This window comes from Oncorhynchus kisutch, linkage group LG9, assembly GCF_002021735.2.
Source record: "Oncorhynchus kisutch isolate 150728-3 linkage group LG9, Okis_V2, whole genome shotgun sequence".
Lineage (NCBI taxonomy): Eukaryota > Metazoa > Chordata > Actinopteri > Salmoniformes > Salmonidae > Oncorhynchus > Oncorhynchus kisutch.
In genome coordinates, this window is record NC_034182.2 from 27,987,547 (window position 1) to 27,998,991 (window position 11,445).

The 11,445-nt window shown below is 41.4% G+C and overlaps 1 long non-coding RNA gene across 2 annotated transcripts; it reads right to left on the minus strand.

Annotated features, from left to right (window-relative positions):
* Positions 1–345: 345 nt before the first annotated feature.
* LOC109896452 (uncharacterized) lies at positions 346–2,323 on the minus strand. 2 transcript variants are annotated; one of them, XR_002256101.2, is made up of 5 exons: positions 2,206–2,323; positions 1,985–2,121; positions 1,840–1,885; positions 1,514–1,597; positions 346–1,402 (listed from the first exon to the last, which is right to left on the minus strand). It is a non-coding gene; the product is annotated as an uncharacterized LOC109896452 (long non-coding RNA). The 2 variants fall into 2 exon arrangements; XR_004211053.1 differs by having other exon boundaries at positions 1,514–2,121.
* Between the last annotated feature and the right edge of the window lie 9,122 nt (positions 2,324–11,445).

Below are 11,445 nucleotides of genomic sequence, written 5' to 3' on the forward strand. Positions count from 1 at the left end.
ACACCAGGCGGTGTCAGAGGAAGGCCCTAAAAATTGTCAAAGACCCCAGCCACCCCAGTCTTAGACTGTTCTCTCTACTACTGCATGGCAAGCGGTACCGGAGTGCCAAGTCTAGGACAAAAAGGTTTCTCAACAGTTTTTACCCCCAAGCCATAAGACTCCTGAACAGGTAACCAAATGGTTACCCAGACTTTTTGCATTGTGTGCCCTCCCCCAACCCTTGTTTTACGCTGCTGCTACTCTCTCTCACACACACACACACACACACACACTTTTTCTTTTGCACCTTTGGTTAGAGCCTGTAAGTAAGCATTTCACTGTAATACCTGTTGTATTCGGCGCACGTGACAAATACACTTTGATTTGATTAGACCCTATTACAGTTTATTGAGCTAATAATAATTTTAGCTGAGGAAACGGCTGAACTTTGGTCATAGTAATGGTAGATGTGAAGGAATGACATTACCAGCACATTAACTCTACAGAAAACATTTCCTGTTTAAGAAACTATGAAAGTCATTTGAATTTCTAGCTAACGTGTAGTTCTTTCTCAAAATCAAGTCACAAAGAGGTACTGCACAGCATTTTGCGATTTGTTTCCAAAGCAAAGATTTTATAACCTAACGGGTTAAGTTGTTGCATGCACCGTATGAATTAATATGGACTGAAACTAAGCAGGACTAACTAATCACACAAAAAGGCATGAAGATACACATAGAAGCCCAGCTTTCAATACATCAATGTATCTAAACAAAATAGCCTTCATTTTAAATTATCCATAGAACGGCTATGGGAGGAATGCTTAAAGTCTCTGTGTCTCATTGACTTAAATAATTCTATAAACACAAGTTAACACATTCAGCTTACTGGCGATGCGGACAGTCACATACATATGAGCTTTAACATTCATGGTGCATTTAGGAGCTCCAACCTCAAGTTCCAGAATTGGATTACAGATTCGAGACACATTGACAGTACTGTCATTGCGTTGGCCAATTAATAAAAACAAGTATACATTTCTCAGGATGGAATCGGGTGTCATATTCAGTCCCTTGGCACTATATGGAGGATGATATAACGGATATAAAATGCACAGAGCAGAGGTGAAAGTTTGAGAAGGAGGTCAGAGGTGGAGGTCGGAATGTAAGAGAATCAGAGTGTGGCTGTAGTTAAAGAGTGAGTGGAAAGGGGAGATGTAAAGAGTAGGGAGGGAGAGGCAATAAAGAGAGGAGGGAGAGCTAAGAACAGGGATGAGAGGGGGCATTTAGAAGCCCAGAGCCAGAGGGGAGACCGCTCCTCCGTTTTCCTCCACAACTGTAGAGATGGCCCTCAGGTTCTTGAAGATCTGCTCGGCATTGCGGGTGCGCAGAGTCTTGATGTTCTGCATAATCCTCTCACGGGCCTGACGAAGGGAGGTGAGAAAGGAGAGAGAGAATGTTAAATGAGCACAATGAGAAACAGAGAAGGCAAGAGGAGTACTTGTCTTTATCTATAATCAGACAGAACATTGCACCTGCACATCTCAAAATACCAGCTGTCACACAACATCTTCTCATGCTGGGCAGAGGGATAGCCCTGACTCAGGGAACATGACACCCTGGGAGAGGAAAGAAGGAAAGGGGATAACCTAGTCAGTTGCACAACTGAACGCATTCAATCAAAATGTGTCTTCCACATTTAACTCAACACCTCTGAAACAGAGGGGTTGGTTTAAACCGAAGTCCACCAAACAAACACGCACAGTGTGATGACGAACGTTTGAGGTACAGAGACAGAGATTGCGTATGTGTGTAGCAGTGTAATAATTTATACTGAGACAGGACGACCACCATGGCGTACAGGTCAATGGCACTGGCAGCAAGTCTCTTCAGCACAAACTGCGCATCTGTACCAACGACAAACAAACAGAGTCATACAATCAAATACCCTTCTGATTGACACAATCACACAACAACCATGTTCACCACTGCAGTGGCTTACATACCACAGTATCACCATCCAAGCCACTATCCTAGCAGCACCTATCCAGTCACATGGACGGCGCTCTTAGTCACTCAACTAGGATCCTCCTGCCGTGTTTGAGGAGCGGCACTTCAACAAGGGCTCCCAACTGCTCACTGGCTTGAATCGTCCACAGAACACAAAAATATCAACAGCAAACTGAGGAACACGTAGAGTCATGCACCAACACACTAATATACTCACCAGTTCTCCGCTATGGGTTCCCTGTAGTGTCAGCCCTGTGCCCCAATCTGCCTTCCGACACAGAGACAGGGAGAGAGAAGGATGGAGGAACAATGCATGATGTTCGTAATGTGTGTGTGTGTGTGTGTGTGTGTGTGTGTGTGTGTGTGTGTGTGTGTGTGTGTGTGTGTGTGTGTGTGTGTGTGTGTGTGTGTGTGTGTGTGTGTGTGTGTGTGTGTGTGTGTGTGTGTGTGTGTGTGTGTGTGTGTGAGTGAGTGAGTGAGTGAGTGAGTGAGTGAGTGAGTGAGTGAGTGAGTGAGAGAGACCAACCTCTTGGCCTGCTTGGTGAGTTCTCCAGCCAGAGTCTTCTGTAGGCGTTTTAGCTGGTTATCAGCATTCTTTACACACAATTAATGTTCAATTTGTATAGCTAGATTCACATCTTCAGAGTAATGCTATAATGGTATGTACACAGAGTTCAAGTCAGAAAGGAAGAGAACAGCAAATAATATCAACGCAGGTTATTGCACCTGATACAGTCCATACAGCTCACAGTACAGAAGGGGACTTTACATTCGGACAAAAATGTTTTATTAAATCTTAGCTTCCTGGTATTCTACTTAGTAACCTTTGACTCTCTGTTAGCCAGAAACTGTTGAGAGCCATGAATCGCTAGAGGATGCCACTAGTTCCCTTGAAGATCCGGAAGATTCTGTGCTCAAGCAAACACACACACACACGAACACACACAAAACATGTCAACATTTCAAGTTGAGAAGGAGGTTGAATCTAAGCTAAGCTACTACTAATATTCTTACTGGGTGAAGCTCAATTTAACAACCTAGACATCTTTATTTTCTGAACTTATCCCATGAACAGTGAATGGTTTGGCCAGTTGGATGTAGAACCAACAATATGATGCAACAGAGCCTCCGCTTGCAGTGAGTATGTTTTTGTCGCTGACAGTATCACTCTGAGAAGACACAGTGAGCTGAGAGGAAGCAGAAGAGGAACTATCGCTGCTCTGAAAATAGACTGAGTGGTATATACTGTAGTATCTATTGGCTTCGTGTTCACACTGGCCAGATGTACGATGTTATTAGAAACTGTTTACCAGCATAATTAGAGCAGAAAAAAATACATGTTTAGTCATATGGTCGGATAGACCACGGCTGTCAGCCAATCAGCATTCAGGGTCGAACCACCCAGTTTTATATTCTACTAATACTAAACTGAGCTGCTGTATTCCTGATTAGTGGTCAACAGTACAGTGCAGTACAATAACTAAGAGATGATGACCTACAGCAGTTGTCACAAGCTCCGGTACAAGGGAGCTACCTGGCTTGCAGGCTTTTGTTTCCAGTCCATCAATAATACACTTTATCGATTAGGCTTAGTTGAAGATTGTGTATTAGTGCTGGGCTGGAACAAAAGCCTGCACACCCAGGGGCTTTCCTGGACCAGGGATGGTGAGCAGATTAATGATCTGTTATTCATTACATTTTTATTTAACCAGGTTAGCAATTGAGAACACATTCTCTCTTACAATAACGACCTGATCAAGATAGGGCAAACATCTTGCTTGGTATCATTTGGGTTGTACCTTTTATTCTATGAGCTGGGGCCAAGAGGTTTTAAATACCTACCTTTACAAACAGTCTGTGACCTACATTTTAGCACAGCAACGCTCGTCACTTGCTGCTGTATCATCTTCAACAATCTTTCACAACTTTTTCCTAGGAACTTGTATGTCATTTTCAGCAATGTTTCCATGACCCCTAACAGCAGTGCCTTGTTTCAACATGACAAGGTTTCTGAAGTGTGCGTTGCTGTTTATTCGGGTGGGTCTAATCCTGGAGGCTGATGTGTTAAAAATGCATTCCAGACGGTGTCTATTCCACAAGTTATCACCGGGCTAAATCTTTGACATTGTTGGCTAGCTCCTCGGAACAACAGCCTCATAACGAGAGAGCACATTTCCTATGCCATGAGATATCGTGCCTCATTAGCTCATTGTTATGGATGTATACAAATAAATGTCACTTGAAAACAGCTTAAACAAATGAAGCTACTGTTGTTATTCTGTCTGCACTGTTTGAAGTGACTGTAAGTTAGCCATAGTTGGCTAGCTAGCAAGCAAGGGATACGAACGTTGCCAGCCACTGGGTTGCGTCCATAGATACAGAACAAAAAGACTGGACAACTCTCGTCTCTGGCAACCGAACTAATAGAGCGAACGACCAGCCGGATTGGGTAGCAACCCTAGAGCTGTGTTTGAATACCCATACTAACATACTGTATACTACATATTTAATTCGTATACATATTATATACTATTAGTTCATTTTAGTATACTGTAAACAAACAGTATCGTTTCAGTTGAGTGTACTAGAGCTTCACCTGTCTACCTGAAGTTGATGCTATTTCTATGCTACCTCTTGCTAGCTTGTTAGCATAACAAATGACTACCTAAACATTTTACGATTTCGGTTCTGCTCGTAAATTCAATCTGGATTGCCACAGAAATAATGTGGTTGCGTTTATGAAGGCATTGGTTAACATTAGGATACGGGTTGTATTTATTTAACTATGCAAGTAAATTAATAACAAGTTATTATTTACAATGATGGCCTACACTGGCCAAACCCAGACCACGCTGGGCCAATTACATGCTGCCCTTGGCAGGTTGTGATACAGCTTGGATTTGAACCAGAGTGTCTGTAGTGATTCCTCAAGCACTGAGATGCAGTGCCTTATACCGCTGCGCCACTCGTTTATGTTACTGTAGGCTACACTTACAAAATAATAATAATACGAAAATAATAATAAATATATATATATTAAAAATAAACAAATAATAAAAATAAAAATCTAAACTTCAATTTATTTTATTTGTGGAGTGCCTTTATTACAATTATGAAAAAGAAAGCATGTGTTGTAACACGTAACAGCTTATTTTTATAACAAAAATACCCCTACCATGGTCAAGACACATTGTCCAATTATGAAAAACATCAGCAGCCTAAACATCATTATAAGCGCCAAGTGGCCTTGATAAATAGTAAAACTCAGCACAAAAGCAATAATGGCATTATAATGAATTTAAGTGTCCATATGACAGCAGTCAAAAATAGTCAATTATTGTGAGCTGGTGCTTGTTTGCGTCTTCACGAAATGGCATCAGTTGGGTTTCATTTAGCTGTTATCCCTTCTAAACAGTTGACACATGTTGTAACTTTCACTTGCTTGACACATCTTTGTTTGGTAGTGCGTAAATAGTCTCCGGTTTTCTCATTATTGTGACCCAGTCGCCTTGTTTTTCTTCAGCAAGGTTGCAACTGCTGTGCAGGTTACTTATTTTGCGCAGAGAGAGGAAGCTCCCATCTCACTTGTTCATGTTCATGGTGCAAGCCAGACTTGTTTTCTTTGCAAGCATTGCCATTGACAGTGAAGTGAATCAATTGTCTACGGTGACATTTCTCCCCTTGCCAACATAAGACTACATCATCACTACATTCTCCTACAATCGCTCAGCTGCTGCGGATATTTTTCCAGATATCGAAAGCCGTTAAGCATGTATAATTACGCACGCTCTCACTGTGTAGCATACTCCAAGTAGACCAGAGTAGACAGATAAGGCTGCTTTGAGTCGGTGGACTGATATTGAGTACATAACATTTGATGATTATAATTAGTGAATCAATAAAATAGAATGTCCAGCCCTGTTCTCCATTCACAGTTGGTTGTTGCATACAGTAAATTAGGCATCGTTTGCTTCTCCTCGCTCATCAACTCACCCCATCATCCTTTACTTAATTGATTTAATCTGTTGTTATGTGTGAAATTAGTTTCGGTATAGTTTAGGGTCAGTTTCAGGGCAATTATCCGGGTGATTATTAGCTGGACACAGCACTTTCAACTGTCAGAAGGATCAGAACAGACCCTACTGTCAAGGAGGAGGGGAAACTTGGGGAAAGCAATTTTTAAAATGACATGCCCTCCTAAAACTAGTTCTAACTCCATTTCTGTGTGATATTAAGATTCTATCACTAACCATGTGTTATACTGTATAGTCTCCTTTAGAGAAAGTAAAGGACAGAGGGTGACATGACTTAAATAATGGCAATCCCCAAAACATGTAACCAAAACCCAGTATTCAAGCCTGTGTCTCAAGATGTGATGTTTCTTATTGTTCACAGTCCTCTTTCTCTGACAAAGCGAGACTAAGTATAAGCTTCCTCAATTTGTGACAATGAACAATAGTCTTTCTGTCACTCAATTCAACCTTTTATAGATTTTGGGGTATTTCTTTTGGAAACCCCAATAGGTAGAAGTCAAAGCACAATGGTGGCAAGGAGAACTACTCTGTTACTGTGGGTTAAGAATACATGAATATATCGTGAGGACTTTTTGCAGACTTTTTTCTTTAGTCAGATCCCTCTCACGCTCATTAGGACCTGTCTCCCACAGGCGGACCATGCTGTCAACAGGATCCAGTTTGACAACAATATCCACATCTATAGAGCAATCCAGGAAAAGGTGGCCCACATGGCCATGATGTACCGTCACAGAGGACAGTTCACCGCACACGCAACACACACACCCTCTACATTTTCATTGGCTAGCAACTAACACTGTTGTGGTCCATGCAGTCCAGATTGACACTGCCATCCGTAAGATCTTCTGCCTCTGTACATATTCAACCCTATCCATTGGACAACAATGTCTGCTATCTTGTTTCTCTGTGTTTGTCTGTGATCTTCCTTATTATGTGGAAGTCTAGCTGTCAACAGGGGAAGTGGAAATGGCTGTGTCAGAGTTAACATTTAGGGGGACAATTTACTGGAACACCTTCTTTAGAAATGAATGATCCTGTGGTGTGTGTGCATGTTGACACTTTCTCTCTCTATTTAACAGTAAGTAGTGTGGACAGTTACTGATGAGTGAATTCAGTTCATGGGAGGCATGGGCTTCATGAAGGTGCGATGTATTGCCAATTCTGAGCTCACTCATATGTTATATGTGTGGTTAACCCTAGAACCGCTAACGCTGCACACAATTTGTATTTTTTTTATTTATTGGGGGCATTTCATCAGTGCATTTAGCAACAGAGGAAGCAAAGGCAGACTCGAGACCTTAACCAAGTGCTTTGTGTTGGGGTGAGCTGCAACCACCACCCATGGGCTGTGAGCTGAAGGATTGCCTCTCAAACAGACAACCACGATTCCCATCTAGAACGGGGGCTACAAGTAGCAAAATAACCAAATTACTGAAAAAGACCCACCACACTTTCACTACAACGTCTTTGTTTATGGTAACTAGGGTGCTTGCTTGATTGCATATCATTTTTGCAGTTGTACTGTGTACTGTTCGTTAGTAACATGATTATCTGCTGTTTTTCGCCACATTTTCACAGCTCCTGCAAATAAATAATCTGCAAATAATGAAATAATGAATACATAAATGTAATCACGCTGCACCCTAAAGCTTCCACAGGATATAGAAACTGTAGAAACCAGTGCCAACCTGTGCAATGTATGGTGGGGAAATTCCATCCCACCCACTACAAAGGAAACAAGAGTGACAAAAGGCTGGATGGAGGCAGCAGACTGAAGAGAAGATACTCAAATATGTGTTAGCTTACCAACAAAGTGAGAGACAGAGGAAATGAAAGAGAAAGCATTTCTGCTGAATGGATGGGAAGTCAAATTCTACCAATTGACAAAATATCATGTCACAATATTTTTCACATTTTTGACAGTTTGACAGGTATTTGATGTTTTAATAAAATAATATGCTTTATGAGTAGATAATGACCCTAGAGTGGAAACAGAAATTAAAAGTTATTTCAATTGGTCTTTCTCCATTCTGAATGTTTTATATTGTTCAATCCAACTTCAAACAAAAATCATTTCCAGACTGTGCCCCACAGAGCTGCATAATACGGTCCAAAAATCTATGCCTAAATAATTGGTGAAGTGTTGGAATCATGGATACAAAATTATTCATCTAATTATATAGTTGGAATATAGTGGGCAGCACCTTTAATACATTGTTTGACATGACAATAAATTAATAAACCAGGGAGGAATTCTTGACAGGGTAGGAAGCAAAGTGTTGATCAGTGTTTCCAGGGGACGCTAATCTGATGTTACATCACATGTTTTCATACCACTTGTAGCTATCTAGCTAACATATTCATGATTCACCTATTACGCTCTGATTTGGAAGATACCGTTGCACAAACAACATTCTTATGTAGGCCTACACCAGCACTGGTACCAGGCTGCCCCACAATGGAGACGTCATAGTACCCATAAAACCTAGCAGTGAAACAGGAAAATGGTTCCAATCGTTTTTCCACCTTTCATTCAAATAAGGGCTGTGTTTTGAGTAAACTTACCCTGGTGTGACATTTTGATAACCATGTAAAAGGTGACTTTTATCAATATATTCAACTCCATTTACTCTCAGATTTGAAAATACTAATTAGCATCAAAGTAGACATCATAAAGACTACACATCCCTGCGAGCTCCTGCACGTCATCTCTAGCTGACACCTTTGCTCACAATTATTGTGTCAATTTAAAACCTGCACAAGACAGTTCAAATGTTAATTACAAATGTTGCTAACATTAGATAGCTAATCCAGAGATTCGTACCTTTGCCTCGATTTGACAGTCTTGTCCAGATCATCATGGCATTTGTAGTTCTTTATGACAGCGACATTAGCAGCTAAATAGCATTTAATTTTGGGTGGATACATACAGGGGAATATGTTGATTAAAAGTCACCTTGTTCTAGAGAAATTTACACGGTTACCAAAATGTCACGCCAGGATAAGCCTACATGAAAAACAGCCCTTATTTTAAGTATTTATAAAATCTATGGGAAAAATGAATGGGGGAAAAATGACTGGAACCATTTCCTTGTTTGATTGCGATATTTTATGGTTATTATGACTTATACTGTGGTATTCTATTAGCTAGCTAAGTTTGCTATGACTTAGTACATTTAGCAAGCTAGCTAGTCAGTTATCTAGCGATTAGCATTTGCAGCTAACACAATTTATTTTAGCTAGAACTTGCTAAGAAAATAAAAACTAGTTGACAGTAGTTTGCAGACAGTACAATACACAAACTAAAAGTGTAATTATAGAATGCTTGTAGAAAGCAGCATCGTTCTCACAAACATCTTTCTGCATTTGCCCATGGAGACAGCAGAATGAACGACAAGAAAGCACTCTTAACTCCGTGGTTGAGCAACTGCTCTCTCCTTAAGTGACATGGCTTGGTGTGCGAAGCAGCATTCAGCAGGAGGAGAGAGAGAAAGACAACTCAAGTAAACCGTAACGTTGGACATTACACGCTCCAGAATTGCATATCACATTTAACAAAACAAACAATGCCGTCTAGAAGGTAAAGTAAAAATCAAAACCGGTTCCTGTATCAATACTGAAATAGTAAAATAAGGTAAATGCCCAGACCCACATGGGTGGGTTCCAATCTTAAACCATAAGACCTAAAAGAAAGGTGGGGGAGTCACATGTCCATATTATTTGCTCTACACTAGTCCAATGTGTTGAAACTAGTGGTCAACCTAGTGAGTACAAGTGTAAAATCAGGGGTGGGTTGGTGGGTGGTTTAAATCAAGGCAATACTCATTATTACTGATAACTTACAGCCTTGGTGATGACTCCCTTCATGGTGCTGAAGAGGGCAGTGGCCATGCCCGAAGCGCCCATTGTTCAGGATTCATAGCCACCTTGAAGCCGCCACGCACCTCGGCAAGAACGCAGTCGGCAGGCACGAGCAAGCTATCAAAGAACACCTCCGCCATGTTGGACGCCTTGATGCCCATCTTCTTCTCTGGGGGACCACTGGGAAGGGTTAGAAGGAGGAGAAGAAGATGAGGACAGGGGTAGAGGGCTGAGGGATGGCGGGCAAGGTTGGAAGAAAGAACAGAGGATTTGTGAAAATGTAATAACCAGATTTTCCACTTGAAAAGGTCAGTATAACACATTCATCTCCTTAACTCTTAACCATCTATCCCATCCCTCGCTAACTGTATGCCCCACCCAACTAACTATTTACTGTGTCATTCCTCCAAAGCTCCTCTCCACCACGAAGGCAGTGATCTTGTCCTTCATCTCTCCCGCCTTTTCATCTTTCACCGGGGTCTTGGCGAATACTGTGAAGATCTCAGCCTGGCCCCCATTGTTATGAGGGACAGTAAGATAGGCGAAATGTAAACCATTGATGCCCGGGATCACTGAATGGGAATGCATAATGAACAACCTAGACTAGTGTGATCCAGATCTTGCCCCATTGAACGTAAATTACTCTCCGTAGGGCAAGCGTACTGCTATTGTCTTAATAGAAGTGGCGTCAGAACCACTGGCCGGCTCAGTCAGACAGAACGCTGCTATTCTATCTCACACACACACACACACACACACACACACACACACACACACACACACACACATACACACACACACACACACACACACACACACACACACACACACACACACACACACACACACACACACACACACACACACACACACAGCCCTGACCTCAACCCCATCAAGCACCTTTGGGATGAATTGGAACCAGTGAAGGCTGGTGACTTGAAAAATTGAGGAGGATGGCAAACCGACGGTATAGGCGCACAGAAATGACTAAGTGTATTTCAAAACTCGTCAAAGACGAATTATTTTAACCTAAAGCATTTAATAAAGACATTTATAGTATAATATTATGAGGAATAGGAATGAGAGGGCTACTTACACAGTGTTGGAAAGGGATCACAGCAGTGATTGAATGAGAGTATGAGGTGTGAATTGAGGTGTTCAGAGACTTGACCACTGCAAGACAGGATTTGACTGGGAAGACAAAATACTATAACACAACACACTACACAGTTTGACAAAAGAGCTAAGAATGAGTTAGTCCAAGCAAGGAGTAAAATCATTGATGTGTAATAATGTGATTGTGTTTGTGTATGTGATTGACTCTACAAACAGTAATGAGACAAATTTGATAGGAGTACTCACAGTGCTTGGAGGGGAAACTTGCAATGTGCCAGTGGATGAGCAGGCACACGAGATGAGGCTTCAGTTCATGTCAGGAGAAAGTTGACAATGGTAGTGGAGTGGATTAGTCATCACCTCTTAATCAAGGAACACGAGGGGACTTAGCTGTAAAAAATGTAAAACATTCATTTTTAAAAATTATTATTTTATTTCACCACCTT